The 18,790-nt window shown below is 42.6% G+C and overlaps 1 protein-coding gene across 15 annotated transcripts in view; it reads right to left on the bottom strand.

The window, feature by feature from the left end:
• The window catches only part of ZBTB38 (zinc finger and BTB domain containing 38), a 105,409-nt gene that overhangs the window by 30,561 nt on the left and 56,058 nt on the right, over positions 1-18,790 (bottom strand). For 11 of the 15 annotated variants that reach the window (XM_016141887.2, XM_016141886.2, XM_016141891.2 and 8 more), the window contains one exon: positions 13,856-13,960. The gene's annotated coding sequence lies outside the window, so the exon portion shown is untranslated. Of the gene's footprint in view, positions 1-13,855; positions 13,961-14,736; positions 15,114-15,184; positions 15,346-15,368; positions 15,542-18,790 lie in introns of those variants that run through there. The other 4 variants (XM_016141894.2, XM_016141895.2, XM_016141896.2 and 1 more) reach the window with 4 other exon arrangements.

Raw genomic sequence — 18,790 nt, forward strand, 5'->3', positions numbered from 1 at the left:
GAACAGCCCATATGCCATGAACACACTGCTAATGAGGTTATCATCTATGCATTCCACTTCGTATACTCTGCTATCCTGCATTATTTGATTGCACAGCACTTTAATTCACTCTGTAAAATGGAAATGATACCTGAGATGATTACTGGATAATTAAATGAAGCAGTGACCACAGAGATCTTACCTAGCAGGAGTTTACTTACACATACCCATAAATACACACTACTGCTACTACTACTAAAACTTCATTACATTCATTAAAACCAAGTAGTTTTGTTTTCTCAACAAGAGTCTGATAAGGTGTTAAGGCAGCATGGATCCAATCATTCAGAGAAGCAGAAAAACTGTTTCATCCCTTTGGCCTTGTTTAATCCTTTATCTTTTCCTTTGTTTAACAACCTCTGGAGTCCACAGTCCAATGGAGGAGACGGACAAGCAGACTAACGGCTTCTCCATGGTGACTGAAGTGCTCTAGTGAGAGTGACCAAGGCTCTCGGGGAGGCACCTAGACTGAGTCAGGGAAAGAGAGGTGGAACTGAGTTTTAAAAGACAGGCAGTTCTTTTGAATCCAAGACGGGAAAAGGCATTCTATTCTAGGCAAAGGTCTAAACAAAGCAAGGAAGCACGAAACAGAATGACACATTCCGGGGAGGCAAAGAGGTTGGGATGGCTGCTATACAGGGTGTGGGCAGGGCCTGATGGGAGATGGAGAGGAAAGATTGGCAGGCACCTGGGTGTAAAGATTTTCAAATGTCATGATGACTTTGGACTTTACCCTTTAGTCCAGTAGTTCTCAACCCTTAACTGGATATTGGAATCACCTACAGGCACTTCAAAAAAATATCGACACTCGGGTTCCAACTGGAGATTCTAATTTATTTGGTTCTAAGTGGATGTTAGGTATCGGAATTGTTTAAAAAGCTCCCTGGGTGATTTTAACATGCAGCCTGGACAAATGATGAGTCATTTAAAAGATTTTAGGCAGGAGGTGTTTAACAAATCTGCAGATGGGTCATACTGGAAACAGTCTGGTGAGAGGGATGTCTGGAGGGGGTCTGAAAAGAAGGCAAGGAGACAGACGGGGATGAAAGGAAAAGAAAAATTTGGAAGTTATCTGGATGGAGGAATCGACTAATTGGAAATTAGAGAAGAGAAAGAGGAAAGAATGAAGGTTGACATACCAGTTTGATTGCCTATATGTGCCATGAACAGCTAGGGAACCAGATCAAAGACTTGGTTTGAGAGGAGGATTATGAAGTCTGTGCTTTCTCTGAGTGTGGAAAATGCAGGAAGTGCTCTCAATCAATAAGCATCCAAAGTGGACTTTGTTCCTGAAAGGAAGCTGAATTTTCAGATGTGCAGTACATTGACACATGGGGGGGGGGGCGTGGCTACAAACATGAACATGAATATTACCCAAGGAAACTAAAATGAATAAAAAGAGGGTCAAAGAAGGAGCTTGCAGAATACCAATACTGAAGGGGTGATGGATGTATCAGAATAATGGAGGCCAATGTTAAAAATTTAGTTTCTTGGTACAACCTCAGGCTGACTGAATCAAAATAGCTAGGGGTAAGGCCCCAGAAACTGATTTTTACTAAGTTTATGGGTGCTTCTGAATCAAGGCTAGATTTGGACACTGTATCAATTTCCTGGGGCTACCTTAACACATTGTCACAAACTTGGTAACTCAAAACAACAGAAATTTATTCTCTTATAGTTCTGGAGGCCAGAAGTCCAAACTTAAGGTGCTGGAAGGGCTATGCTCCCTGTGAAGGCTCTAGAGCAGTGGTCCTCAACTTTTTTGACACCAGGGACTGGTGCTCCTATGAGAATCTAATGCTTGATGATCTGAGGTGGAGCTGAGGCAGTGATGCTAGGTGCTGGGAAGCAGCTGCAAATACAGATGAAGCTTTGCTCGTTGGCCTGCTGCTCACCTCCTGCTATGCTGCCCAGTTCCTAATAGGCCATGGACTGATACTGACTCATAGTCTGGGGGTTAGGGACAATCCTTCCCTGCTTCTTCCAGCTTCTGGTGGATACAGGCATTCCTTGGCTTGTGGCTGTATAACTCTGATCTTTGTCTTCATTTTCACATGGCCTTCTCCTCTTTTTGTCTCTCCTCTGAGTGTCTCTTATAAGGACACTTGTCTTTGGATTTAGGGCCCACCTCATAATCCAGAATGAACTCCTCTCAAGGTCCTTAACTAATCCACATCTGCAAAGACACTTTTTTCAAATAAGGTCATAATCACAGCTTTGGTGGTGTGGACATATCTTTTGGGTGGCCACCATTCAACCCACTACAGGCACCATGGCAACAACTCCTCTGGATGAATGGGAGAGGGAACTGGGATCCAGAACTGCAAGCTGAGTTCCCTGACAATGGCAGGAAGAGGAAGAAGAGAGGGCCATTTCAGGAACTAAGACCTACAGCTGCATGTCCAAGTCTTGTGCAGCCTGGGGAACTGCAGGTCACTAAATGTCCAGGGCACGAGGCCACCTAAATGTCCTATACGGAATGGAAAAATATCACTACAATGATAAATTAGCAAAATGCTAGACCAAAGCAAGCGCTTTGAAGGGCTGAAAGTGCTTTTAGTTAATTTGCTTTCTAAACCAAAGTCACTGGATATGAAGTTAGGGTTTCATCTCTAAGATACTGTGGCCATTTTTCTCCTCACCACCCTAGTCACTTCCAGTCCAGACAGCTAGTCACCACAACAACATTTCTATCTTTCAAGATGTTTCCTTAGGAGCAAGCAATGTTCTCGGTCACCAACATTAAAGGTCCAGTTACACCTCCCTTCTCACTGCTCACCAGGGTCCCCAAATCTTCACTGGGAATGGATCAACCTTCATTTTCACATTGATACATGTACCACTATTAAAGTCCCACATCATAATCATCTGTGTCAGTTCCCAGACGCACAAAGGTTTTCTGCCCCCTAACAGGCATTTCCCTTCCTGGCATGGCCAGAAAGTCAGTGGGTGGCGGGGAGGATGGGAAGAAACCAGGTGCTATGTTGAGGTTAACATCACAGGCAAGGGACAACAGCCTTCAGAATCAGATCCCTAGTGATTTTCATCATACACCCCTATAGTATAACATAAAAGACATGGTCCAGGCCCCACCCCTAAGACTGTCCCAAAGCACCTCCTAGCTAGCAATGTGCAAGGAACAATCTCTATGCAAGCCTGTCTCAGTGCTTCACCACGGCATCCAGAGCCATGCTCCCCAAACACTAACATCCGTGAGTCAGCTGGGGATATTGTTAAGCACATTTTCTGACATAGTGGGTCATGTATGTGTGGTCCGTCTTCATTTATGTCAGGGTGGAGACGGCTAAGGTACAATACTGAGTTTCAGGTTTAAGGAAACCAAGTTTCCTTACCTGCTGGTGTAATGATAATAGTTATAATGGTGATGATGATGATGCCAATGACAACAGAAGCTAATATTTACTGAGTACTTTCTACACACTAGGCCTTGTGTTAAGTGCTTTACAGACAAGATGACTCACTTAGCACCTAGAGAGCTAAGGAAAATGGGAGTGGTTAAAATATGTTTAGAATAAAAGGGAAGGCATTATAAATTCCAGGATGTGCAGAAGGTCAATCAAGTGTCAACTGAGAGAGAAGACAATTCTCACATTGTCCCAGTCTAGGACTAGTCAGGAAGTTGCTAAGTGCTTGATATTTCAGAAAGCATCCTTGGGCTGAGCAGGTCAATACCACAGACTAGGTATATCAAGATATGCCTGCTGTCCTTTGATGTCATCCCTTTGACTGATGCCATCCAGACAGCCTCTGTGGGCTTGGCTCCATTCAGCTGCCTTGGGAGTGACATGCCTGGATAAGGAGGGCTTCCTGTGGTGCATTCGTACGGTTCTATCCTGATGGGCACAATGGACACTGTGAAGCTTAATCACAGCTACGCCTCATGCCTCTTGGACATACACACTGTGTTCTGCTGCTGTCCCTACCAACACATCACTTTGCCTGTAAGAGATAGACATACTTTATATCCAAAGTGGCTTCTTTATTTGCTGTGACATGGAGAAGGCTCAATAGCCATGACTTTTCCTTTAGGCTGGGTCTTAGGGAGCTTTAAGCCCAACACTCTGCAGGAGAAGATGGCAGGAAATCCAGGCTGGTGGTTTGAGTTTGATGGTATAGCTTTGTAATTGTCATGCTGTATTCAACCTACAAACGTTTCATTCAGCCACAATATTTAATTTTTTTCATGCCCTCCAGTTTGCTACAATCTAACCACAATATCTCCTTACATTCAGCCTGCTGGTATAATGATAATTAATATTATCATTAATTTGCATTACCTTCCTGTCCCTGTATCTGAATTTTAGACCCTAATCTATAATAAAATAAGTATAAATCACTTATAAGTTTTGTTCTGTCTGTAACATTTGTTTTATACAGTGATTCATTGTCCTTTTAAAATTTAAATGATGAAATATCAGTCTTCAAGGTTTTAAAACTACCCAAATATTCCGTCCTAATGAAGGATAGGTAGTGAGACACCTTAACATGGAATATATTTGGGTCACACAATATTTTTTCGGAATCTCTCTGGTTTGTTCATTTTCATGTGGAACATTTCTTAATATATGAATCCTAGGGGGCAGAGAGGCAAATATGAAACTCTTCATTTTGCTTCAAAAGTTACTTTAATTATAGTGTCAGCTCAGGCTTTGAGAAGGAAGTGATATTCAACTCCTAATCAGGACTCTAAAAAATCAGATTCCCTCTCAAGAGGCACCCAGCTTTTTTTTTAAAGAAAGTCCCATCTTCATGATTAGCAGGCAATGTAATGAGAAAAGCAATGATTGCTGAGAATGCATAGATCTTTATCGGTAACTGCTTGCTGGGTCAGAGGATTCTGAACTGATGTCACGCTCCATCACTGCATCACACAACAACAATTCCCATAACTAGATCACAGAAATGGAGCATGAACTACCTGGAAGTCAGGGCTTCAAACAATGGGGTCAACACAATAAAGCATACGCACCAAGATCACAAGAGTCCTCAGGGAATCCTCAAGAATGGAATGACGGTGGTCAACCCAAAGAAGTCAATTCTGCTCTAGAAATGTTGGATGGGGGGTCGGGGCGAGGGGATGCAGAGCTAATCCCTTTGGTCTAGAGAGCAGTCCAAACCTCTCTCTCATACTGGTGGGGACCTCCTGGAGAAAAGCTGCTGACGCTTTTGTCCTGTTCTGCCGCGCCTCCTCCCCACTGTCAACAGACAGCCTGGTGGTTTCCCACTTGGTTCCAGACACAAAATGTACACAGATAACTTTGATAAACCTGGGCTCTCATATATTTGAGTCCACGCACATTCTTTCCTCGCCCATGCACGTCCTTCTCCCGTTTTCTACCATTCCTCCCCACATGTTTTCCATCATTTCTCCTCCACCTCCCATTCTTCCAGCTTGAAGCCACGGCTGGCAATACTGCAATCTCTGGAGGGAGGCCAGGCATGGCGGCGGCACAGTTCTCTGAGGCAGCGCTGCAAGGTGAAACGGTCACCTCTCCCTAGGGTTCAGGACATGCAGGTGACCGGCAGAGCTGTCAAGCGGCCCATCAGTAGGTCTGATGTACAATTTAGAAGCACAAGAATTTTTCTGCTGCAGAAATGCTGCAAAAACTCTGGCCAGTCTCACAAATGGATGCACAATGGTTAAGACAAAAGAAATTGACTGGGGAAAATTGCTGGGCACAGAGAGGGAAAAATATTAAAGTAAATAAGTTCCACTTTAGCTTTTGCTAACTTTTACCCCCAGAATAAATTTAATTAAAACTGAATGAAGGTTTCTGGCACTATTCAGGTATCCAAATAGTTCCCCTGTTCACCTGTTTTAGAGCAAAATTACCTGGGGGCAGGCGCAACAGGAAACAATTACACGATAAATTGTCCACGTCAAAAAAAAAAGTAAAATTCCCAAAACAAACCCAAACCCCCTGTAGATAAAAGCCCTCAACAGGCTGTTTAGGAAAATTATGCTTTAAATATACTGATCTAAAAAAACCTAAAGAACAGGCTGTACTGTAGAACAGCTCGAGTGTCTGCCTGTGCTTTCATTTTAGAAAACAAATAGACTCCACAGTGGGAGGAGTTTTACACAGGATTCAAACTCACAGAAAATGGCTACCGGTTCTAGAAACCAGAACATAACAAACAGGGCACTCAAGGGACCCTCTGGGAATACAGGGCACTTGCCTTTCACCAGAGTAATTATCTAGAGACAGATATAACCTTTTTTTCCAACCAGTAACATAAATCATGGCCTCCGAAGTATTTGTTTGCTGAACGCCACAATGACTAATCACCTGACTTTTATTATCCTTCCTGCTAAGGGAAACTCATGGGGGGGAAAATAGGTCATTTTTAATGTAAGGTAGCTGCTAGAATTGGGGGTAAGACTCCCCTTTAATCATAAAAGGAAAAAAATCTTCAAAAATATCCTAAAATAGAAGCGCAAATCATCTTATCAGAAACTCCTATCATTAAACAGAAAGTCTTAAAGTAGATCATTCAGACATGGCATAAAGCTCTTAATTGGTTTTCTGAGAATGTCAAAATCAAAAACAAATATTAGGAATATTCAATATACAATGAAACGTTTAGGAAAAAATGTTCCCTGGGTAACTTACGGTATACTTTTCTGCAAAAAGTCAACCGACAGTACGTAGTAGCTAAAGAAACTCTAGAATTGATAGACCTTACCAGGAAGATTTTTAAAGGTCAGGTTTTGTTTTTTTTTTTTTTTTTTTTTTAAATCCTGTTTAGCACAGCACTTAGGGTAGGCCAGTTCTCTAACGTCTGAGTAAAACCCCACTGAAGCTTCATTTCACTGCCACGTCATCACTTTTTCCGTCTATCCTAGTCCCTTTTGCTTCCTCAAAGTGGTCCTCCCGTTTCTCTCCTCTTAAAGAGAAGGTGGGACTTGCACTAGTCCAAGAGGAGGGCAGAGCGCACCACGGACGGTATGGTTCTGCAGCAGGCACACCCAGGCAGCAGGTCTGACTTCAGCTGCTGCAAGACAGTGAACCACTTCCACTGACCTGAGACCTTGAGAAACCCTGCTCTTTGTGAGTTCGTGTCAGGGCTTACAAGAGCAGAATAAACGGGTATAAGCCGGGGCGGACCAGAATGCTGAGTAGGATTTTTAAAAAAGGAAATCCTCACTTTGGTCTAGGAGCGAATTGATGTTCTATTAGAGGTAATCAGAAACCTCCATTCTTACGTGAAAATGCATTTAAGTTTGGGAAGCCTGCAATTCAAACACGATTCTCTCATGCCTGGCAAGATAATACATTCAGCTGTTTTCACTGAATTGGTGATCTTATTATCTAATTGTAATCAACTCCACAAACAACCAGAAGTTGTTCTAACACATGAACAGGAAGAACACAAACAAAACAGGGCCTAGAAACACCAGTCAACTCACAAAGCCGGAAGTGACAGCTCATATCCACCTCACCTTGCACAAGGCCTGCCTTTATGAGTTGCTAAAATAACCCTAAAATGCCCTTCTAGGATTTAAACCACCACTGGATTTCTCCTGAAAATGCACCCTGGGATGAACACGCTCAGAGTAGAAGGCAGTAAAATGGGTGTACCAGCTGGGTCTCCCTCATACTCCCTGAGAAAATGTTTAATTCCTCTCAAAATTAAATAATTGAATAGCTTAGTAATTTTCATTTAAATAAGAAAGGAAAAATGCTCTTAAAAAATAGGAAATAGCTTTCTGCCTCTCCCAGTTTAAAAAGACATCTTCTTGACCACCTTAATTGGTAAGAATCCAAATGCTTAGACAGGGCTGAAGTTTGCATCATGGTGTCCTACTGTGTGTGCGTCTGCTTCAAGCCCAGCAGGCACTGTGGTTCACTCTCTCCAATGGAACAGTTCCAGCCCCTCTTTAATCTTTGCTTGTAGGCTGCCATCTCCTGCTCTGATAACCTGCCTCGAGACAGGGCTACCTGTCCTGTTTCTGCAGAGTGTACTGGACTGGGCGTAAGACAATGGGTTCTGCTCCAGTTTGCTGCTAATCATGTGACCTTGAGCAAGTCCTATGACTTCCTAGGACTCATGTTTCCTTATCTGGAATGTGAAGAAGTTGGGCAAGTTTATTTCTAAAGTTCTTTCTAGCCATAAAATGTGGAAAACACGATTCCTTACCTCCCATTTTGTCACCTTTTGATTGACTCCCAGCCAGTCTTGATCTTTCTGTAAGAATCTTCATTTCCTCCAAAGAGGACAGTCTCTCCCATCCTTAAATTCCCATACTCTCCTCAAAAGTGTATGGAGGTAAAGGCAGAACCCCAAGTCTGGCTAGTACTAGTGTCTCCACAAGGACAGCTAGAGGGAGCTTTGAAATCAGGGCCCACAAAAGACCTCAGATGTGAAGTTTATTATCTGCTCGTCTCAGCATCTCTACTTTTCTGCTGGAGACGAAATAGAATTACTGCACCTTAAAGCTGTAAGAAACCTAATGAGCCAGCCCTCTGGTTACAGGTGAGAAAACCAGGCTAGCAAAATTACTTAACTTTCTTTCTCAAGACTGTGCATCAGGCAAGGGATCAAGTCCCAGGTCTTCTGTCTGTTCTCTCACATGAGGTCTTTTACCTCCCACTGCAGGTCTCTGGGAAGTCTCCCTCACCCCTCTAGGCTTCCTCAGGGCCTCAGAGGGTAATCAACAAGCACTTACTGTGCGACTTTGGTTAATTAATTCCCCAAGGAACTCTTTTAAACTTTCAAGTAGCATGGCCACTCTAAGAACATTTAACCAGGCACAGGAACAGTGACAGCTCTAGCGAGACACAAACTGACTGATCGTATCAGTGCAGAAATCCATTGGTGTTTTGACTGTAAAAGAAAAGCTTGCAACAGCACATAGATGATAGATAAGGACAGGTGAGGGAGGTAGGGAGGCCCCTTGAGGGCAGGGTCCTGCTCTGGTACCTGGCAAAGAGTTCACATTTATTGAACAAATTCAAGTCTGTACATTGCCTCTACACCACTTGCTTCTTGTCAAAAATTCTGAGGTTACAATAATACTGGGGATAAGGGTCTCTAAGTCTCTAAGCTAAAATTAAGAACAATGATCTATCTATTGAATACTTTCAGTATGTGGCTGGGGAAACAAAACTGGTGTGGAGAAAAGAGGCGGGACCTTGAAGTCATATAAGACCCCAGGGCGTGAAAGCCTTTCCTCTACAAAATTGACTGCATTATTGAGCTTCTTTGCCTCAATTGCCACATCGGGTTATTTTGAGCTTTTAATAAGATAACTGAGATAATGCACATAAGATACAGAATTGACTCCATGAAAGTCCGTTCTGTCTTCTCTCGGGGGCTATGGGTATAGACAGAGAAATTCTGTTTCTAGGCAAAGCTCCAGGTCATTGGTATCCTCTTCCAAGAGAAGCAAACCATCAACGAATGTCAACGACTATGTTACAAAATGATTCAGTATAGTTTTAATAAATATATTCCCATTAAGTCATCTGATTTTTAAATTATGTAAAAGGAACATAAAACACAATTCAATATGCACAAATAAAAGTTTTACCTCCTCCATACACAGCTTGAACATCAAACACGTATGTATATCTGTCCCTTTTTTTGAATAAACAGAGAGCTAGGCCTTGGAAGAAAAATACTATAAATTATTTTCTCATCTATGAGGCTGGGACAGATGAACATGAATTAGCCTCAAAACTACATGATTCCAAGATGCAGAGAATGAGGGAAATATAACATAATGACAAATGTTTATCAGCCAGAAGACACAGAGTCAGATAGATGAATGCATTGAAATGTTTTAATGGCATGACTGGACAATGTTGCTGCCATTAAATATATTACTGGTAACAACATTTAAAGTTACACTGGTTTTGCAAACTCTGGGCACAGGGAGAGGGTGTTACCATTTATTCCACAGGATAAGAAATCGATCTGGCAGCTGTGAGTCACCCAGGACTGCTGTGGATATACTGCAGACAGGGACTGTGGGTGCGATGACACTATACCTGGATTATCTGGGATGCATTTGTTTTTACCTCATTACAAATATAATCCATAAACATTAGTAATACAAATATAAAACTTTTGAGCACAGATATGTCTCTAACAGAAATTGGATTTGAAATCAGCATATCAAGTCTTGAGTTCATCCTTTCCTAGTAATGGTTATTTGTTTATCATCACCACACCAGCGGTTTTTCAAAATGACAATTCCCAGGGGCCCACCTCAAATCTACTGAGTTAGAATATCTGTGCCAAGTGCCTGGGCACCTAAATTTTAGTAAGTTCCCCAGGTTGATTCTTATCCAAATTAAACTGACGGTCATTTGAACTACTGCAGTATAGATTAGCTATAGTGGGAGGTACGCTCTTTCCATGATAAAATTAAAAAGAGCCATAAAGATAAGGTTTTGTGTTAGATGTACAATATGTAGAACATTTTACATCTTTACAAGGTTGGAGGAAGAAGGAAACCAGCATTTATTAATTGCCTATATGGTATAGATCCTGACCAAATTATATATTACTCAATCTTCAAAATAATCCTATTTGAGTTGTGAATGGAAAAAGTTAGGCTTAGTTTTCTGAAGTCACAAGCCTGGAAAATGGCCCAGCGCGGTTGTGAAACTAGATTTATCTGACCCCAGTCTTCTCATTCCATTGTATTAAGCTCATATACCCATGAAAACACACACACACACACACACACGCATGCACGCACGCACGCACTCACGTCATAAGACAGCCATATGGTACAAAGGCAAAGAAATGAAATTACTTTTAGAAACTTCGTGCATCAACAGAAATGTAGTTTTTAAAGAACTTATTATATCAGCAAATATTCTTTGACCCGTCTGCTGACAACAGAATAAAGTGTATGACTACTGTCAAAACCACATTTAACAGCTTGAATTTTAGTAACCAGAAGTGTATTTTGAGGCTTGCTAGGAACAACTTTAACAGTGATCCTTGATTTGTGTAAGCTACAAAGTTTTGCAAATGAAACATTTTAATATTCATTCTGCAAATCATATTACCTTTCAAAGGAAAACGCCAACAAATGTGTGTGTGATCTAGCACTTCCAATCTAGTGGCCATCTTGAGCCTCCCTGTCCCCCTCTAATATCTGACACTTCCCTGCACTGGGTAACTCCTTTCTGCTGGCTTCTGGAGTTATGTTCTCCGGCGGTTCTTCCTTGCTGTCTTGCCAGACTCCTCTCTAGATCCTCCCTAGGTCCTTTCTTTTCTCATAAGACCTCATCCTCAACTCCTGATTCCCTATAGTCTCTCTCTGGAAAATTTCTTCTCCCACCTCTTGACTTATTTACATATCAATGTCTCCCAAACTAGTCCTGGACTTCCTCTGGAAGCACAAAGCCCCCATCTGTCCGGAGGGTGTCATACTTCAACACTTCAAACTCAGCACCTCTAAAATGCAGCCCCTTACCTCCTTCCTTCATGGGTACCACTGCTCTGGAACTATGTCAGCTTTAGCTGTTAATTCTCTACTGAGATGTCAGATTGTGTCAATTCTTTCCTTAGCATCTGTTCCTTTCCCATTTCACTGCTATCAGCTATTTCAGGCTCTCCCTCTACCCTTTTCTTTGGTGGACTGTGGGAGCCTTCTAACTGGTCTGTCTCTGGTTTCTGCCCTGCCTTTCGTCTCAGTCTCCCCAAGAGCTACCCACGAGAGTACACTCCTGACGCACGGCTGTGACGACACTTCCCTATTCAAATGTCTTCAATGACTCCTACTGGTTAATACATTCATTTTCCCAGCTTGGCATTCAAGACCGTTATCATTTGGTACCAAATGTTCCCCAGCTTTCTTTCCTACCTGATGCCTGTATGGATCAGTTCCAAGTCGACTGGGCTCACTACCTTGCCTGAAATAAGCTCCATGTTTTTCTGTTCTTCTGCTGCCCTTCCTATCTCAATGCCTCCTCCCCTTTTCTTTGATAGAAATTCCACATCCTTCAAGGACTTTTCTCAAGAGTCCTTAGAGGTAAAAGGGATCTCTTCCTCCTCAAATTACCAAAATATCTTCTTTTGGCACTTACCACAGTTATTTTTGCATATTTTATTTCCTTACCTACAGAGTCTGAAAGGAACCAGATCTTTTTGCTGCTAACTCCTCTGTTCTTTGTAGCACAGTGGCACACTTATAGAAGGTACTGTTCTATCTGGAGTTTAACTTTAGGAGCATGCAAGATTTATAATCTGGTTTCTGTCGCTTAATGCAATTAATGGCTCTACCTCTAACGCTGTACTTTGTAATTTAAAGTATCTCTTAAATTGTTTTACTTTTGAACACTCATAATCCTGTGTGGCCTCCACCAAAGAGGAGAGAGCACTTTGAGTCAAAGAAAGCCCACTTGCCAAACTGATCTTTTTTCTCTGCCTGTGAGTTAAGTGTATAAATAAAAAGTCTCTATAAGCTGATGAAAGTAATGGCAAAATTCATATTTAAAAGAGAAGAAATTCCTTTCTGAAGATTTAAAAGATCTTCCTACATATCCAGTTGGAATCCTATTTACGGGTCAGACATCTCTAACATCCTTGGAGCTGATATTCTAGCATGCTAACAACAGAAAATCTCTTAACGGTTGAACAATCATTCCTTGCTGAGAGATTCAATATGACTAATACCATGATGGTAAACACACAGTACTATCTTTGGTCTTAAATTCCCAAGTGACTTGTAGGAACTTGATAAACATCTGTTGAATGAATAAATAAATGAATGAATTTAGAGAAGGCCTTCCTAATGTTTATAAATTAAAAGTATAAGTTTTCACAGATGGATGGGAGGATATGTTAAATTTTAAAACAGTGAAAAATTGCATTGAGCGGCAAGAACTCTGATATGGCAACTCTCTGTGTGACAGATCCCACTATCACTGCTGGAAAACCAGGTGAAGGAGGGGCACTGCCCATCTGACCACACCTCTTTGGAGTTTAGGTTGCAAGTTCCTCTAGGACAAGGACTTTACCTTAAACTTTGTGGTCCTAGTACTGTGCTCTGCATACAGAATGTGTACCATAAACATAGTATGAGATGCAAAGACCTCATGACCTGCCTGTGCATTTTCCCATTTCTGTCCTTCACATCCACTCTTCCTTGCCTCATAGGGGTATTGTGAGGAATAAATAAAAATACAACACTTAATCCCTTAACACACTGCCTTACCAAACACGCTCAAGCGCCTGAAAAATGGCAGTTGTTATTGTCATCATCTGGGGCTTTGTATATGCCTCAAAGGTAGAGTTTAGTGGGCTGGGCTGTCAGTACTTGTCTGCACAAAGTGCAAGTGTCCTGGGGGTGGGCTCTTCATGCTTCTATTCTCAGTGCTTAACACACTGCTCACCCCACAGCAGGCCCTAAGGCTAGCTGCATGACTGAGCAATTGAGAACCAGGTTCCAGGTCCACCTCTATCTCAGCTATCAATGAGGCCCAGAGAGTTTAAATTACTCTCTGGGCCTCATTGATAGCTGTTGGTACTTACCACCTGGAGAAGCTAGTATTCAATAAACAGACTTATTGAAGCTCCCACAACAGTCGTTGGAATAATTAGAATGAGAAACCGGTAGTCCTGGAGCCCTGTTCACTTAGTTTCCCCTTCATCACAGAAGCCTCATAAGCCATGTCTCTTTAATAACAACAGTTCACTTAAATATCATTGTCACTTTGTAATTCCCAACCTAGTGGTATGCTGGCACAAATCAATCATATGCCCCTCGGGAGTCCCTCAGAAAACCATTTCCTATTTCATGTAGACTAAGGAGACATGCAAATTCAGTTACCTCAGGTAGAACGGACCAGCTTTAACAAAGTTAGTTTCTCGTGCTTTGGAAGAAATCACATGGAAATCCTTGATTCTGAGTCCTCCATCTCCTCCACATGAAGATCTAAAAAAAAAGAAAAAGCACAGTGTCTCAAGATTAGCTGTCAAGGTATGATGTTTCTGCCACAACAGTCATTATAACTAGCATGTGTATTGAACACTTACTATAAGTCAAGCACTGAGCAAAGTGACTGACATGTGTGACCTCATATAGTCTTCATAATACCCCTCAAATATAGGAGACATCCCCTCACTTCACAGCTACACCATGAGAGGCTCTGAGAAGTCACTGAATCTGCTCAAGGTCACACAGCTAGGCTATACTAGACTGGGTACTTAAAATCAGGTTCAACTGATTCCAAAGCCTGGGTTATTGACTGTAAGTCAGAGTTTTACAGGTTAATAACCTGTGACCTACCGTTTTTAAAAATTACAGTATATAAACAAACCCCAAAGTCTCAAAATGCTTACTATGTGCTATAAATTCTGATATTTTCTAGTTGACTCAATTCTTTTCTACATTGTATATATTCTATATCTTTTTTAAAATTCCAGTAATAATGCACTAAACTGATATCACAATCTTCTAATGGGTCCCTACTCTTCTTGAAAAAAACACTACAATTTAGATATAGTACTTCCCTAGAAGTTTCTCTGAAACCACGGACTAAATCCTCCCATGCTTTTTAACCATGAGAACTTGAACAAGTAGTTGAGCTTCAAAATGAGAAAAGTCTTTAACCGTTAAAATATGTGTAAAGCACCATAATGCGTCACCTATAACAGATCCTTAAAGGGATATTTAATTAGGGCCAAAGTCCAGAATGGAATGTCACTTACCTATAGCAGAGCAGGAGTTATAAAGTGGAACCGCGGACGAATTAAAATCTAGGTGATTTATGATGTACCTGCAAAGTTGTGGCTAACACCGGGCGGTTGTGTTGTGCCGTAGGAGGCTGAGATTGCAAGCCCCTGGGGGCAGGGCCCTACCTTTGCATATTCCATTCAATTCCAGGAGTTTAGTGTTGAACCAGGGAAATCATCAGGTTCCCTTAAGGTTAGGACTAGGGTCCGCGTCGCGGTCGGCGGGAAAGGAGGTGCGACTGTCAGGGCAGAGCCCGAGCCTGCTGGACCCGAGCCCACAATGTCCCTGGGGTGCGCATTTCTCCCCCTGCCCCCCGCCCTCTAGCACAGCTGCGCAGTTGGGTCTCTAGATGTGGCGCAACCGGCCCCGACTCTGCAGTTGAGCCCCCCTCCCAACTCCGGCGCAGGCCCCGAGCCCTGGCACCTGCGGGCGCCCGGTCCTTGCAGCAGCTCGTCTCTCCAGCCCCGTGCGCCAGGGCTTCCCAGCCAGGTTTCGAGGCTCCCTCCGGGGAGAGGAAGAGGCAGGCTGGCCGCGCCGGGGCACCCGCGCCCGCAGGCCGCGCCTCACCCACCCAGCTGCGCACACAGACCCTGCGACGCGCACTTACGAGGCTCGACTCCTCCGCCGCCAGCGCCTTTCCCCGGGGGTCCATGGCGCTTCCGGACCCGCCAGGCCCGCCGCCGCGCCGCACAGCACCGCCCAGAAAATGGACGCCGGCGGCTGGGCTCTGCCAGGCCGGCCCGCCCCCGGCGCGGGGCGCTGGACGCGGCTGGCCCCGGAGCACGTCGGCCCGACCCTCGCCGGCGCGCAGGGGCGCCAGGGGGCCCGCCGCGCCGAGAACCAGGCCTCGGGGGCGCTGCGGCGGGACCGGGAGGAACCCACGACGGCCCCGCGAGGCCCCAGACCCCACCGAACGGGCAGCGGCCTCCGCCGCCACCGTCGCCCGGGAAAACGCAATTAAGAACCTGCGGAAGGACAACCCACTTAGGTGACTCCAGTCACTATCAGAACAAGGCCTGGATCAGCAGAAGGGTCCCTGGGTTCCAGACCCAGATCCCAGGCAGCATCCAAACCCTGCACATTTGAGAGAGGCAGGATTCAGAGAAAGTCAAGAGCAGTTTTAATTTAATCAAGTTCTCAGGAATGGCGCGTCACCTGCGCTTTCCCATGGCTGTCGGGAGAGGCTTTGATTGATTTTCCTCACATGGTATTTCACACGAAAGACCCAGTCCTCTTTCTTAAATAAAGGGCACCGACTGCCTACTACTCTTAATTCCAAGATCCAGGGGCTGCTCACAGAAAGTACTGAGGCCTGCCACAAACTCGCGTTGCGGAGCTAACAGCCTAGTGCTCTAATGTACAGCTTTTGTTTGCTTGTTTTAAAAAACGACCTATGCGCCTTGTGTTTTGGTAGTATGAGTCTTATTTAAAATTTTTCTTTAGAAAAGATTCACTCCCTTTACAGTTTAAAGGGATATAAAGTCTTAGCTTGACAACATCCTGTTTTTAGCTTGGAGTGCTACGTTCGCAATTCTGCATCTCAGCTCATGACCATGTTTTAAGAATGTTATCACTTTGATGAAGAAAGTAGATTCCACTATTAATTTTAAAAACAGTAAAACTTTTTGATTTTTAAAAAAGGGAAAATATATTGATTTAAAGTCAAATTAAGGGGTCATGAATTAAAAAATAAAGGAAAGATTTTGAAGGCTGGCAGGTTGGGCGGTGTGCATACACATGTACACTAGCAGTTCCCAAACTCCTCAAAGTCAAGCACACTTTATTCAATCTCCCTAGGTCACATGATTAGAAAGATCTATCCCATTAAATTGCACTTATTAACTAATAATTCATCTTCCCACTTTAAAAAAAAAAGTGACCTCTGCAATGTTTTTGTATATGTAACTGTTAATCAGAGCTTCTACAAGATCTGAGCTAACTCTTTGTTAATCATGGATTCCAACCTAAAAAAACTTGTAGTCTAATTGTAAATTTACGTGCTTCCACTGAGACTTTTGAAACTGAAAATCATTCAGACCTCTAACAAAACGAAGACACACAAATTAGAAACCACTGGCATTGCTCTCTGTACTTTCCTGAGATTGGAAGGTGGGAAGTGGCGGAGTAAAGCAATTTGGCCTTTGGATTCTGTCTGCCTGGGTTTTATGACTTAGAAGGTCACTCACTAGGTAACTTTAGGCAAATTACTCAGCTTCTCTGAGCCTCGGCTTCCTCGTCTGTAAAATGGGGCTAATTTTAATATTACATTTACTTTGTGGCTTTTTGATAATTAAATGGGATACACATAAATACAAAGTGTCTACAATAATGCCTGGCACATAGTTAATGCTCCGTAAGTGAAATAAGCATTTTTGGCTATTAGTGTCGAAGTCAAGGATCCACAGCTTTGAATTCCTACAGTCCAAGCTGTTAAGAATCGTAGCTAGCTACTGTGTAAAGTAACCTTTATACTTTAGAAATTTTCCATGCGTAAGCTGCCAGGGTCACATGGTGAGTGACATAAAGGGATTTAAACACAGGTCTGACTCCACAGTCCACTTTCTGTGCTGCTAACATGTTCCAAGGTGGTACCTCGATCAGACGCTGTCAACAGCTTGTTAAGAGTAAAATCGGCTCTGGCTTTCCTAAGAGGCTTAGCAAATGAATGGCTCCTTACATCCACTTGGGAATTCACAAACAGAGGCATTTCTTTCTCATTAGAGTTAAATGTTTCTCCAGAAGCGAGTAGATTTCCCCAAATTGTTATTAATAACTAAAATATCATGGCAACAATTTTAAACACCACAGCCTAAAACTTACATAATCAGCCTGTCCTTCAAAATTTTCCACTCTTCCTCATAACCAGTCGCAGATTCTCTCTCTTAATCATTCTTCTGACTATGGGGAACTATCTGGAAATTTCCAGGAACGTCTCAACTTGTCATAATTTTATTCTTTTCTGGAAAAATTTATTCTTTTCAAAACAACTAAATGTGGTTTATTTTTCTATATCTTTATAATACTCTTCATTTTAATACATTTGCTAATCACAAAAAAAATTCTAAAACTTTCGAGATTCTTTCCTCTCTTAAATTTCTACCAATTTTTCAATATCGCTACAACATGGCTTCTGATCTTTTTTCCAGTGCCCTTTTAGGAGGCTTTTCTCATTTTCTACTTCATTTCTTTTAATCTCCACAATTTCTACTATGCTATAATTGCCCGCTTGCACTTTCTGGTTTAGTTTGACATTTACTATCTGCCTTCTCTTCCTTTTTTACGGTTTCAATATTATCATAATATATAAAAAGATTTACGTGTTTCTAGTAAAGCCACTTGCTTCCTTTGTTTCCCACTATGGGTTAGGAATCTATAACTCATTCCGCCTCCCGTATTTGCAGCACTCTGAGAATTTAATTTTTTGTTTTACTTTTCTTCTCTCTTCCCCTCATCCTAGATACTCACCAAATTCTGCCACTTGGCCTCTCCTTGTATGGCTGCTTATCTCTTTCCTTTTGAGCATATTAAGAAAGGCCCTGTCCAAATCATGTTTTCTAATCTCTGCCACATCCCCGAAAAGCCTCTTGTGATGTTGTGTTGAGAAATCTACTAAAGCCCCTGAAGAGGCAGTGTTTAGAACAGGGGTGTCGACTTCCAATGTCCATGGGAGCCAGGTAGAAATAATATGAACTGGGGCATACAGGATAATCCATGTCCCACCTAAATGGGGGATGGGGGTGGTCACTACCCAGCCCCAGACAACTGTTGCCAGCTGAGAATGCCGGTTATACAGAATTTTCCAATGAAGCCCAAATCAGGATTTTTATATAAAATATGTGAAATGTTGACTACTTAGAAAAAAAAAAAAGAATCTAAATCTCATCAAGTCTCTAACTGTAACTATCAACTACAGGAAATCTCTGAGACAGAGAAACATGTAAAACAGCTCCAAGGTGTGCAATCGTCGAACTCCAGATTGTGGGAAACTCTATGGGTCAAACGAACATTTTCGACAAAATTTTTATAGCA

This window comes from Rousettus aegyptiacus, unplaced genomic scaffold, assembly GCF_014176215.1.
Source record: "Rousettus aegyptiacus isolate mRouAeg1 unplaced genomic scaffold, mRouAeg1.p scaffold_m13_p_4, whole genome shotgun sequence".
NCBI lineage: Eukaryota > Metazoa > Chordata > Mammalia > Chiroptera > Pteropodidae > Rousettus > Rousettus aegyptiacus.